The sequence below is a fragment of the Thermobia domestica genome, unplaced genomic scaffold, assembly GCF_964235325.1.
Source record: "Thermobia domestica unplaced genomic scaffold, izTheDome1.hap1.1 HAP1_SCAFFOLD_817, whole genome shotgun sequence".
NCBI lineage: Eukaryota > Metazoa > Arthropoda > Insecta > Zygentoma > Lepismatidae > Thermobia > Thermobia domestica.
The window spans coordinates 38,557-52,892 of record NW_027656527.1 but is presented as its reverse complement, the minus strand read 5'-3'; the positions used below and the strand labels follow the sequence as shown (position 1 = coordinate 52,892).

The window sequence follows — 14,336 nt, the reverse complement described above, 5'->3', positions numbered from 1 at the left end:
CACTCAAGAGCTAGGACTGTGGCAACACTGACCACGATTCACCCCCGACTGTGTGCGCCAGAACTGAATTCTACACTGGACTACATGTCTGCCGCTACCTCTATTGCTGGGTAGCATGAGACACACTTGGTAAATATTTGTTACGTATTATTAGTGTAAGCTGCTGCTGCTTTAATATAACCGAGCAGTTCTTATCTATATCATTATTTAATTTCAGCTATTTCTCATTTTTATGAGATTAGCATGAACGATATATTGTGAATAAAAACACCGCCGCGCTTCCTATAAAAATGTAATGATGTAAATCTACAGCTTTTTCTTGGAAACAATTAAGTTTTCCCCTCGAGTGGTGCCCTTCACAGGAATGCACTCGTTTTTAATATCTGAACACAACCATGAAGAACATATTCTGTCTCTGTATAATCACCAGAACTACTCATGTTTTATTCAAAGTCACCGTTGGCGGGAATTTCCAAGAAGAGAGGTTTTCTGGAAAAAGAATTAGGTTATTTCAATCGAAGAAAGTATATGTATTATTTCCCATTATTATTATTATTATTATTATTATTATTATTATTATTATTATTATTATTATTATTATTAATAATAATAATAATAATAATAATAATAATAATAATATTCAATATCTCTACCATATATTGATTGATTTTAGAAAGACTTACAACTCTGTTAGGAGAGAAACATTGTACAACATTCTTACAGAATTTGGAATGCCCAAAAAACTAATTAAATTAATTAAGATATGTTTAAATGAATCCCAAGGTATCCGGGTAGGAAAACTTTTGTCCACGAGCTTTCACGTCGAGAATGGTCTGAAACAAGGAGATGCGTTGTCGCCATTATTATTCAACTTTGTTCTGGAATACGCTATAAGGAAAATCAAAGATAGCAACCAGGGCCAGGGCCTAGAGTTGAACGGTGTTCACCAGGTTATGGCATATGCTGATGATGTAAATTTAATAGGGGATGATAGGAGAATAATAGAAAGAAATGCAGAGATCTTATTAAACGCTTGCAGGGACATGGGTTTAGAAGTAAATGCAGAGAAAACTAAATACATGGAAGTGCGTCGGGACCGTAATACGGTAAATGATAAATGCGTTAAAATATAGATATCAAATAATACCTTTGACAAAGTGGACACCTTCAGATATCTAGGATCAATACTATTAACAAGGGAAAACCATATTCACGAAGAAATTAAATGTCGACTAAAAGCAGGGAATTTGGGTTGCTATTCAGTTCAAAACCTTTTGTCGTGAATTCTGTTGAGGAATTTGAAGCTTAAAAAATATAAAACGATAATTATACCTGTTGTTCTGTATGGCTGCGAAACGGTCGCTTACTCTGAGGGAAGAACATAGACTGAAAGTATTTGAGAACAAAATCCTGAGACGAATATTCGGACCCAAGAGGAACGGGAATGGGGAATGGCGGAAACTTCATAACAGGGTTGGCAAAAACCATGGTTTTTATTTAAAAAACAAAAAAAAAAACGTTTTTTTTTTGTTTAAATCAGGTTTTTTTGGTTTAAACCAGGTTTTTATGGTTTAAATAATTTGCTCTATATATTCATATCATATATGGACAGAAATAAGTTTGTTTCGCCTTGATGTTATTATGCAACAACCGGGTTATGCTGGAAGGGGTCACATAAGCTTAAAGCGGAATAAAAACCGCTTCTCGAGTTACATCCGAGAGAAATTGTCCTCCATTTGAACTCGGAACCAGGACTAATTGGCCACAAATGCGATACGTCTGCCGACTCACTCACGAAGGAATCCTGATTAAAAAAAAAAATACGTTGTACTGATCTTTACATGCTTCTTAATGTAACTGTCAAGACTAATTTCAGGACAAAAAGATAAACAGTTGCACAAGTGAAACCATTATACAGAATTACACATGAACAATTTCAAAGTACTACGGAGTACAGAAGAACTAATTTAGTTCAAGTTAGTTAACAACAACTTTTATTGGTCCAAATTAAAGAAATACCACGACTTAATCTGCATGTCGATAAGAAAAGTGAATAAAAATACGAATTATTTGAGTCCACTTTGGCTCAGACTCATTTATACATAAATAGATACCAAAGATACTTATTTCACTAAATGCATCTTGTGGGGTCTGTATGCCCCCTTCCCCCAACACACACAAAAGGTACGGCATTTTCGATGTATTTTATCAATAGTAAACATTGAAACGAAACAATATTTAGAATATTTCTTCGATTGCAATTACATAACAATAATAACAACTACAAAAAATCACAAAATAAACATTTATAAACTTATTAAAAAAGTTGCTTTTGTAGTATAATCTTTTTGAGTAATGAATGGGGAATTTAGATCTGAATATAATACGAATAATATACGAGAGTGAAACGTGATAACCCACAAATGTGTGTTCATCAAGATTTTACAAACACTTATGACACTTTTACAAACATTTTTTTGTTTTTTTGGTTTAAACCAGTTGTTTTTTTTTTTTTGAAAAAAAAAAAACAGCTGGTTTAAACCATGGTTTAAACCACCCTGGTTTAAACCAGCCAACCCTGCTTCATAACGAGGAACTACATAATTTATATGGTTTGCCAAACATTGTTAGGGTCATCAAGTCTAGGAGACTTAGGTTTGCAGGTCATGTAGCCAGAATGGAAAAAAGTAGAAACACTTCCAGTCTTAACTGGAAGAACAATCGGAAAACGACCATTAGAGAAACCTAGGCGCAGATGGGAGGACAATGTTAAGATGAATCTCGCAGAAATAGGAATACAAAGTAGAAACTGGATCCAGTTGGCTAAGGATAGAAGTCAATGGAGAGCTTTTGTGAACGCGGCATTAAACCTTCGGGTTCCATAGGCCATAGAGTTAGTTAATATTTATTTCTCTGCCATGAACAGCCTATGGCAAAAATAGTCTACAGCACCTTATCAGTCAAAAATGAACACACATTGCATACAATATAACCTACTTACTGAAATAACAAACAATAATGATAAAGTAAAGTAGTATCTGATTAAATAATAATTTCTTGTCAAATTAATACCAAATATTTTAATCCAAACAAATACACACTCAAAAATACTACAAATAATATTTGTCAAACTTTAAAATTTATGCTTCTATACTGATAAAATAGATATTTCAAATTAGATTAAAAGAATTTGGTAATTCTTAAAATTACATATTTTGGATTCAAAGAAACTAATGTTGATCCATTTGTCGTATTATACATTGGTACTCTTACACCTATATTATGCAAGCAATATTCACTATGATATCTATTGTCTAGTATTTTCTGAATAAAATCTCTTTCAATAAGTTCTCTCCTGTCATTTAATGCCTGTAATCCCCAAAATTGATTCCAGTGTTCATAACTGCGTGAGGATTAATCTCTGTTCATTTTACGACATTGCCAATTTTGTTTGCCAGTGTAATACATATACTATTCCAAATAATAACTATACCAAACTCTAGTTTTGATCTTGTAAGTATCTTGTATAAATATACATATGAATTGGCATTTTTAAACTCAAGTTATTGGTTGAAAATGAACCCTATTATTTTCGTACAATAATAATAATAATAATAATAATAATAATAATAATAATAACCTTAATCTTATGATATTTATTAAATATTTTCGTTCTCTATTTGAAAGAAACCAATGCTATCACTCTTTGTATGAGAAAATCTTTTGAGCGATTCTTTACATGGAGAACCACATTCTAAAAATTTGACATTATCTTTCGAAGAGATGCGTGGGATTGTTGTTGAGGAAAAGAATAAGTTTTAACAAGCCTCCAGGTGCGTTGTTGCATCACATCCGGTGACCATGAAACTTGGTGAAAGGTGCAGTACACCAGATACATTGGCTATCCTTCAGTAAACCCCGTGGATTTTGCGATTTCAGATCGAAACAAATTTGTAATCATTATGTAATCTATATAAATAAGTAACAAATAAATAACTTCCATGAATATGTATATTGTCGATGTCAGTGTTATAGTACTGAGACTCATTTTTCAGCTCCGTAAGCCCCGGTAAATCACAACAAAAGGTCACGTCTCGACAACCACAAAGAATGGACCATTTGTCTGCTGGTGAAGCGATTCGGAAGTGGAAGTGGTTGACCTTCTAAGGTGGAAAAGAAATGTAACATACATTACATACAAACATACGCACATTTAAACACATGCTGCAAGCCGTTCTTATTGAAAGAAGAAACTTCAATCCAATGCATGAACCTCGCCCATATTCCACACATTCCTTCACGCCTTTATTGCTATGCTTCCGACCAGGCATTTAAATTTCCCTTTCCAACGCAGCTAGAAGATTGCGGGACACTTGCTGCTGACTCTTCTGGGAAATACAGGTTCCTCCCTATCTAAATACATCAGTATTTTCGTACTGATAATCGACCAAATTACACTCTTAATATTAGAATCGGCTGTAGCAGTAATTCACTTTTACATATTTGCAATTGTAGCTACTTTATATTCAATAGAAGTTATTTATGTGAGCGTTTATATGACCAGAAAAATACTTAGCCACAGCCATTTCATTATGCAGAATCTACGTTCGTAATTCCTCTGCGATTTAAACAGATCCCAGCGTTGTTTCCAGTAGACAATTAATGTGATCATGAATTGGATGTACCTCTGGAGAGGTAAGTTCTACCGTGTTGGTGCAGATTGATTTTGCAGTAGCGTACAGTACAACAGCAGTAATATTCTCCAGAAACATAGATTTGATATACCTCGATCAAATTTTCAATATAGACGAGGTTGGGGCCTGGGATGTTTTTTTTTTTTTTTTTTTATCATTTTACTTTGTGCAACTTAGGGGAAGGCGAGATATTTAAAAATGAACGAAAATGACGATATTAGTGTCGAATCCATAGTTTTCGGGGTCACTGAGATGAACAGTGACACTTCCGATGCTGTTTAAATCCAAATTCACTTCTTTATGCCCGAAATGAAGCTTCTTCTTCCCGTGCGAAGAATGGGTATTCTGCTGATATTATCATATTAAAAAAAACAAAAGGAAAAAAACTTGCATCGTTGCATCATACCAATTCTTCGACGAGCTAATCCCAAGTAAAAGAGGAGGGGCGGGGGGAAAGACCGTGTGACTTGAATTGAAGAGTTGAGAGCCAAATTATTCCATCTCCACATTTCTGAAATAAAGAAATCGCAAACTAAAGCGCTCAGTGTATCCAATAGTATGACATGAGAACCTGTAGATAAGAAACTACCAGTCAGAAGTTTTGGAATAGGATATTGTCTGGAACAGTGGTTCTCAAGCGATATGTCGCGACACACTAGTGTGTCATGCATTCCTATGTGCTGTGTCGCGAAATCTTAGAATGTATAAATCATGAATCATTTATTAATTAGTTAAAACCAATTTTGAGACAGGACCAGTCAGTGTTCACTGCAGCAGCAACAGTGCTCAATGTTACTTAGTCACTACTAAATAGAAACTTGTAGGCTTACACTATTATAAACAGGGGCGTCATTTCAGACTTCGCTTGAGGGAGACAAGAGGACCACCGACATAAGACTTTCACGTTTTGTACTATTATATTAGTAGACATAAGATTAAAGTATATGTGTTCCTCAAACTCTTGGGGGGGGGACAATTGCCCCCTCCTGCCTCCCCTAAATGACGCCCCTGATTATAAGCACAATCAAATAAGTGTAGCACGAGTTTTAGATGTTAAATCAAGTGTATCATGAGTAAAAAAAAAAAAAAAAAGTTGAGAAACATCGGACTGGAGATGTGTTGTCGCCTGATGCCTGAAACTGGAGTTCATCTTTGGAGCAGAGACGGTGGATAGATCAAGGATGACTTATTCCTGTCGTTACTTCCGTCAATGCTTATTTCCGGTGGTTTTTAAAAATACATAACATAAGGAGTTACAGTCGTTTCTGGTGGTGTCCGTCTTACAAATGGTTGTAGTCAAAGGGTGAAAAATTTTTGTTTGAATTTCCGTAAACAGAAAATTTAAAATATAAATAACTAAATGAAGAAATGCATTTTCCTTGCAAAGTATGTAAAATATGTGTCACTGCTATGAAGAAAGAAAGAAGAAAAAAGGAAATTTTTAGTTTTACGTTGAGGATTATGTCTTTTAGCCTAAAGGAGACGGGTGAATCAAAGTGAATAATTGCGAAAGATTTGGTGGATTGGGAATGTGGGAAGAACGGAATTTTGTGACCTATACGAACGTAAATGCTGCTTGCAATTATTAATTATACTACTGTACATACACATAGATTGATGTTCAAACTATGTATTGAAGAAAGGCGCGCACCCGGACATTTTTGTTGGGAATGGTCCGATACTACAGGCCACTATACACTGAGAAAAAAAATTGTAGATGGCGTACTTAAAAAGGTAGGTTCCATGTAGGGATGCGCACGAGCCGAGTCGAGACAGGATTTTCCTGATAAAATTCGAGTCGAGACACGGCTCTTATAATAGAAAAAATATACATTTTTCAAGTCGAGACATCACTTTTACAGCACATTTGCGAGACGAGACAGCCACAAATCTTGTCTCGTGCGCATCCCTAGTTCCATGCGTAATTCCTGTAGGTTTTGGACTTAAACGTACAGCAGACGTATAACTGAAAACGCATGTTTTATAATACTTTCTGTATAAGTGTTCTATCTATACGTACTTTCCGTATGAAACAATGTAGGGGGTCACGATCTCACATACAAATAGACGTATATATAATATAGGTGACGAAGGTAACATAAGTATATGCATGTGATATACGAAAAATTGTTAGATGTCAGACATCCTGCAATGGCATGATGTAACATCTAAGGGCAGTGCCTATGTAGCATACGGATAACGTATGCTCCGTACTGATTTCTATAGTAAGCAAGAGGATACCGTATATTTGTACAATATACCGCTGTCCGGAGAACGGATTTTTCTCTGTGTATGTATGTAGTATTGGACGGGTATTATTCTGCACCCGAAAAGACGATAATTAATTGTAAAATACTTCCATCTATATTTTCAGATAAAAAAATAATAAAAGATTTTTCTTCTACAAGTATAATTTTATTGAGAAAGTGTATAAATGTATGTGTTAGGAAGTTTCTTTGGGGGAGAGGTCAGGACACGGTAGATACCTGTAGGTGCGTCCCTGATTGAAGTCACTACAACATTTGCTGAGTTTTACGTTGACATAGGACATCATAGTTAACGAAGTTCCTTTTTTACATCTTTTTTTACTTTTTAAAATATGATATTAAGATTTCTCTTTATAAGATTTTGCTACATAATCATTAAGATTTTTCTCTAAGATCATCTCCACTTTTGTTTTGAGTTTCAATGAATAACAAACGCAGTGAAGGATATGAAAAAAAAATGTAGAAAATAAAGCAGATAGTTTATACAACACGTTATTATATGAACTAATTAAATTGTTTTCGAGAGCTTTCGTATAGTCTATAAATTTGGATCTCCAATAATTGTGACATCATAAATTGCGTACCCAAATTTCTGATCTATAACAAAATGTTCGGAAATTATTAGTTTATTTAATAGCATTTTCTAGATACTACCTGGTTCACTTTCCAGATTTTTAATATTTGTCATTGTCTTTAAGTTATTCAGTTTTTTAAATTTTTTTTTTAAATGTGGGAGTGAATTAGGAGGAAATTTTGAACTGCATAAGACAGTTTTCATAATACTATTGTGTACCACAATGTAATGGAACAAAATATTTAATTGAATTTTAAAATGTGTATAAAACAGGCAATGTATGAAGTGGAGGCAGTTTGAATATTCTTTAGGATTCATAATCCAATGGAAAATTTAGAGTGCCTTGACTTCTACAATGCAAATGACCGGCTATGACTTCTAGAACTAGGAAGACTCAGAAAGAATGTGCAAGAATGTTGACATGACGGAAAAATCATATAAATACTACCGGATTCTCTTCCGGGTAGGAGAAGTTCTATTTTGACGTCGAAACTCTGCGAGTCAAATTATTCATAATTAGTTTTTGTCACTCCGTCATTCCGTCCATCAGAGGTTCTGCTCGTCATCGTCACCAAAAGTAAGTGATTATGCATTATCTTCTCTAGTCTTTAAGTCATACCAGTCCACATCATGCTCTGTAGTTATTCAGTCATTCAAGATCAGTTCATTAAATTCTTATTCTAAATTATTTCTGTGTTATCGAATTTTATCTTTGAATTTCTACTCCCATGTTTCTAATTCTGAGCTACGCTATCTACGCCCCCAAGACTTGCATTAGTTTAAATTACTTCTTGGAGGAACTGGGTGGATGTTAAGGCCATTCAGTAGTTTTCATGTATGAGAATTGTTTGGGATTTGCGACCCAGACAAGAGGTCTCCGTTCGACAAGCCTCCAGAAGTTTCTAACTACCTTTTACGTCACAAAACCGGTCACGTTTAAGGTAGATTGCAAACCTATCTTTAAGGTTTTAGCAATACTTTGGAAAGAAGTTCACCATGATATTATATAGGGATTGATGATCTCAGCTGAAAACGTTAGACACGGCCAGAGGAAGTTTCTTTTTTGACAAGGTAAGATTATGAGAATGGGCAGGGCCGGATCCAGGATTTTCTGAGGGGGGTGCACCAAATAACTGCCAGTACATATAAATTAAATTTGAGGTTTTTAGATGCCTTTAGGCATCTGTAGTGTGCATAAGGAATTGCCCTAGAAGTGCTAAATGTCTGCTCTTGATGAATCCTTTTCGTTCAAGCTTCAGAAAATTGACTCAAACTATTGATTTTGTAAAACTCACTGCTAGCTTCTCACTTTAGTTTAGTGTATATTTACAACGAAGGGTGGTGGTGCACGTGCACCTTTGCACCCCCTCTAAATCCGGCCCTGTAAATGGGTGCTCAATTTTTGTACCAACTGTTCCAGAAATATTTTAACACATATAAGGAGGACTTACATGAACGTTTACTACTCGTACTTTTGCGTTGTACTCGGAAGGTTTTAGATTCGCAATCGGAACGAATTCTACGACCGACTATATTCACTGAGATTTTTCACTGATTTTTGTTTCCGTAGCCCCATCAGGACCATGCTACAGAAACTGAATGCTGAAATTGTACGTCTGAAGATAGTACTTACGTTCTAGCAGACATTTCCATCGACACTTCATTGCTAAATTACTAGTGTTGTCAGCGAGATAAAAATTTCGAACTGTCTTGTCTCGAAAAGTGATGTGAAAGTTCCGTCTTATCGGAAAAAAGTATACTTGTATCTTTTGGCTCTGTCTCGTTTTATATCTTGTCAGAAAGATTGTGTAATCCCCTCCAGCGAGCAATACTATTAATTATACTGTACTCAGTTTAAAATCGCTTCATAAGTGTTTCGCGAAATAAATTATTTTAATAAATAATAGCTGAATCTGCGCTCTCTACACAGCGCATCATTCACATATGAGCATGGATCTCCTTGCCTTAAATTGTTTAAATTTAAAGTTAACAATTTTTACTGTATAATGTAGATTGCCTTGAGTTCTAAATTTACGTAAAATTTACAGTTAAAGTTAAGGACGTGGGAAAACGATTACGGGAAGTTTCTTTTTATATATGACATTGAAATATAGTAACATTAATCTGATCAGAGTATATAATGCAGAGTTATATTCTTGCAGAATATCCAGCTTAGATAATTTTTGAAGGGGGGAAATCCACGGTTAACTTTTTAATCATTACGCATTTCTGTAACGATAATCAATTAAAAATTAACTCTCGGAAATTGATTAAAATAAAACTAATAAACGTTTTTAACTGATTAATCGTTATTTTTGAACAGATTAATTACAACCTTGTTTATATGTAATATAAGATATTAAATCGTGTATTAAGAAGTTATAAATGCAAATACAAGTAGAATATAAGCAATAACGTTATGTAAGACATTCTAAATCTGTTTACTGTATATACTGTAGTCTGAACTGAATCAGACAGTGTCGAAATGAATCATTGCTAATGCTAAAGAAGTTCACGCAGACACATTTTCGACAGAAATTCATCTGCGAAAGGCGTTAATAAAAAGAGAGAACCTCGAATGACTAACAAACAGTTTGAATGTTCGTTCAAAATCAAACAAATAACAGACGGAACTTCTTCCTACAGTCAATGGCCCTTCCTTTCTGTCCATATGTTGTAAGCATTGTTATGCTTGTTGCTAATGGCGTGGAAAGAAAGCGAATGTGAGGTTTGATGACTAATGCCCAAGGTGTGTGGAGTGAAGACTATATACATATGTGTGTGTACCTGTCTGCATGTGGGTGCGAAGCAGGGAGAAGTCACATCACTTGACACCTTTGTTGTTGAAGAGAAAACAGAACTGCATTATTAATTCTATGTTCATCTCTTCCTCTTCAGAGATACAAACAAAAGAATAAGCACTTAGTTCTTACACCGTATTCATCGCCTCTGTAGACCATTCTCATTCACATTTCAATATGCAACATATACGCTTGTCAGTTCTTCTGTGTTGAAACATTTCATGTCCAGAAAATTAAACCAAAACTTTATTTTTCTATTTCTGGATTTTGCAATATATCAATTTGAATTTCGATTTGGAAATACATTTTTCTTTTATCCTCTTTTCCCGAGTGTTCTACTCAAAGGTAGTTCTAGCTGAGGAACACACTTACGGAGGAGGGGTCCACCGGTTGAGGACTCCCTCTAGAAAAGTTCCTAACTGAACATACATTTGTATAGTGGTGGGCAAAAAAACCGGTTTTTCGGTTTTTAGAAAAACCGAAACCGGTTTTTGAAAATTTTTAAAAAACCGGTTTCGGTTTTTCGCTGAAACCGGTTTTCGGTTTTCTTCAAAACCGATTCCGGGTTTTTTTCCAAAATGTGTACTATTTCTGACCAGAATGGTGTTTCGTTGTTCTCCGGAAACCAAATCCATTTCCACAGAAATAGTTTTATGTGTTTTCGAAAAGTTTTCACCGAAACCAGTTTCGGTGAAAACCGAACCGGTTTTTGGAGAAACCGAAACCGGTTTTGGAGAAAACCGAAATGTCGGGTTTTCGGTTTTTATAGAAACCGGTTTTCGGTTTTTATAAAAACCGGTTTTGCCCATCCCTAATTTTGTACACTTTTTCAACAAAACTATACTTGTTTTAACAGGGAAATGATTGCTGTAGCATGAAAATTTGATTTTCATCTGTACTCTTTCTTATAAATACAATCTAGTTCTATCATTTTCTTCTGAAAATTTAGGTGGAAGTATTTTATAATCACTTATCGTCTTTTCGGGTACAAAATAATACCCGTTCAATACTACATAGACGTACTAGCTTGTAGTGTTGGACCCTACCCCACCCAACAAAAATTTCTGGGTGCACGCGTGTTCTAGCTTATTTATCTCAACATAGCTGGATAGGACCGCAAAGCCATCAAAGCAAGAGAAAAGTGACCAGCTTTATTTCGTTAGTTTCAAAAGATTATAAAGGAAAAAGTCAATTTTGGTATTTCAGGTATATACGTAAGATTGAGAATTAGCATTGTATAGGTAAACTACAGGAACTAAGTACGTAATTGTGGCCTGTTTACAGAGATATTCACTTGGATACTTATGTCAATATTAATATAGTATAAAGAAGCGAGATTGTTGACTCACGGCATTTCTAAATTCACATTTTCTTCGTTTCATGTTGTCCATTTCTTAGTGCTACCCAATTTCAGTAGCTATACTTTATCCTCCCATGAAGCAAAATTATTAGCTGTTGGTCCATGAGTAGATTCCCAATGTGATGACAGGTATGATCGAGTGCTATAAGGCATTAGGCGAGCAGTCTCAAGACCTGTCTGTCGCGGGTTCCAATCCCGCTTAGAGTATGATTGTTCACTATTTATTTTAACATCAGGCCAGAGAAGACGCTAAAAAGTGAATACTAGGACAGAAACGGGAATAGGTAAATCTTGGGGTTGATCCATCATCATTCAAATATGCTTCAAATAGGCCTGGTGTTAAACGAAAACCCTCCTGTCACTCCTGTGCATTTTTCTTAGCGTCTTGTGACTGTCGATATTACCCATTGTTTCCCACAAAATGTAATTTTATTATGATTATTTTCTCTCTCCTGTCTCTTTTAACGTAAATGCCTTAAGGTAGAGTTTTTTTCTGTATACTATACGAAAACTATGCTTTATGTGAGTTTAAGCAATCTGCATGTTATAGATGGGAAAAGAAGTTCGTTTAGTTTATTCGTACATGGAATTGTCGATTTGTTTTAAATATATATAAAGCTTTAATTAAAACGATGCATCCTGTTACAGTACGTAGATAATTATAAGAATTAATTTGAATATACACCTGAAACCTTATGCAACCCGCTATTCAGCGGCATAACTAAGGGCTTGGATGCCACCCCGCAGACTACGTGGAGTGAGGCCCCTTCTCTACTTCTCTTCTTACTTCACGATTTGGGGCCCCATGGTGGCTTGGGCCCTTATTTATGCCCCTGCCGCTATTCATGTATACCTTGCTCAAAAATTCTTCGCCACGCAATTTTAGAAGGCCATATTGCGACAACCATACGCGGGAATTTCTAGTAATTTGATTAAAAAATAACTGTGGCCACAGAAAATGTATGACTTAATCCCAATCGTCGGTAAGAGTACAAGGCTTTTTAGAGACAGGTGAATGGCCAGGATTTTTGAAGAAGACTATACAGTGAACCACATTACCTGTAAAATAGGTAACCCACACTACTGTACTGTGATATAAATTGCATCTTATATGCCAGCAAATAGATAGCTGGAAGATTCCAAAAGACAATTAAAAAATGACTTGTGTTTCAAAAAAATATTATCATTCAAATTATGTTTGGAGTTATCCTGAAGGACACCTGGCCGATCCCGACACCCGCTTCAATGGTGGAACACTTGTAATATCAATATTATATGCAAGTGGGAATCGATATTTCATACAATGCGAATATTCTCATGTATAGTACTGTATGATATGATAGTGCATTTATGTAAGCGGTGACTTCACGTTTTGCACATTTAATTTTTTAAATGGATTTCTTCGTTGTGTAATAGAGAAATTGCGAAGAGTTACTGTATTTCTAAAGTGCAATTCAAACCACCACTTGAATTTACGTCCAAGGCGATGTAAGCCGAGTAAGGTTCGATCCTAGGATTATGCTGACGGAAGGCAAGTGTTGTAATCTTGAGCCTAATGGATACATATGATGAAATGAGACGCAACTCTGTATAATGTTGCATGTAATCAGGGCCGGATCCAGAATTATCTGGGGGGGAGGGGTGCACCGATAACTACCAAAATAACCAATCAGACTGAAGCTCTTCAAAGTGACATGTGACCATGTTCTTTACTCCTGACAACACTTATGCCTAGAATTGAGGAAAGTATTTTAAAGAGGGTCACAAATGTTATGCAGAAAAAAATGTTCTCTCTCTTCCTGGCTTCTGTTTTTTTTTTTTTTCCTAATTGACAAATGTAATATTATTTTGCTTGATGAATCCTTTTCCTTCAACCTTTAGAAAATCGACTTAAACTATTGTTTTTGTGAAGCTCTGCTTTTTTTAAGCCCCAAACGGAAACACAATGGCAGAAAATTTCGGAAAGTGTTGCTATTTTCATTGCTAGCTTCTCATTTTAGATAGTGTATATTTACAACGAAGGGGGAGGGTGCATGTACACCTTTACACCCCCCTAAATCCGGCCCTGCATGTAATATACACTGGTAACTTGCTGTGCAGTTCAGATGAGCTCACTTCATTTTGACCTTAACAAATATTTTTGTTTCGAACATTTTATTATTTTACTTTCCAAGGTTTCGTAGTGAAACTAATAACAGCATATTTACACGTATAGCTGCACCTGCTTCACATACAAAGAGGAAATTCCCCTTCCAAGGACGAAGCCAGATCCTTGCAGAACATTGTCATATAATGCGTTTGTTATTATTATTTACGGACATTGAAGATAAGTCACTACGAAATAATTGTATCCTCAAAACATTACCAAAGATAAAAGAAGATTTTTTTAAAAAAAGTCGGCCATAATTTGTTTTTGAAAATGCCGACATTTGCTTCGGGGAATTTTGTCGGAAGTTTAATATTCCGTAAGGCCACATTGCCACGTTAAATGAATCTTGTAGCTGTCATTAAAAAAAAAAAAAAAAACCTTGCAACCCGATCTTTCTATTTACTATTTAAATGTTGCAACTTCTTGAAGGCAAGAAAGGTTTCTCCACCCATGCAGCACTGCACTCTACTGGACAAACCGTGAACCTCCTC

The 14,336-nt window shown here is 35.3% G+C and overlaps 1 protein-coding gene across 2 annotated transcripts in view; it reads left to right on the top strand.

Annotated features, from left to right (window-relative positions):
* The window catches only part of LOC145677369 (uncharacterized), a 48,043-nt gene that overhangs the window by 16,316 nt on the left and 17,391 nt on the right, over positions 1 to 14,336 (top strand). Inside the window, exon 1 of one of the 2 annotated variants that reach the window (XM_081747891.1) lies at positions 13 to 129. The exons of the other annotated variant lie outside the window; for it this stretch is intronic. The gene's annotated coding sequence lies outside the window, so the exon portion shown is untranslated. Of the gene's footprint in view, positions 1 to 12; positions 130 to 14,336 lie in introns of those variants that run through there. 2 annotated transcript variants of the gene reach the window in all.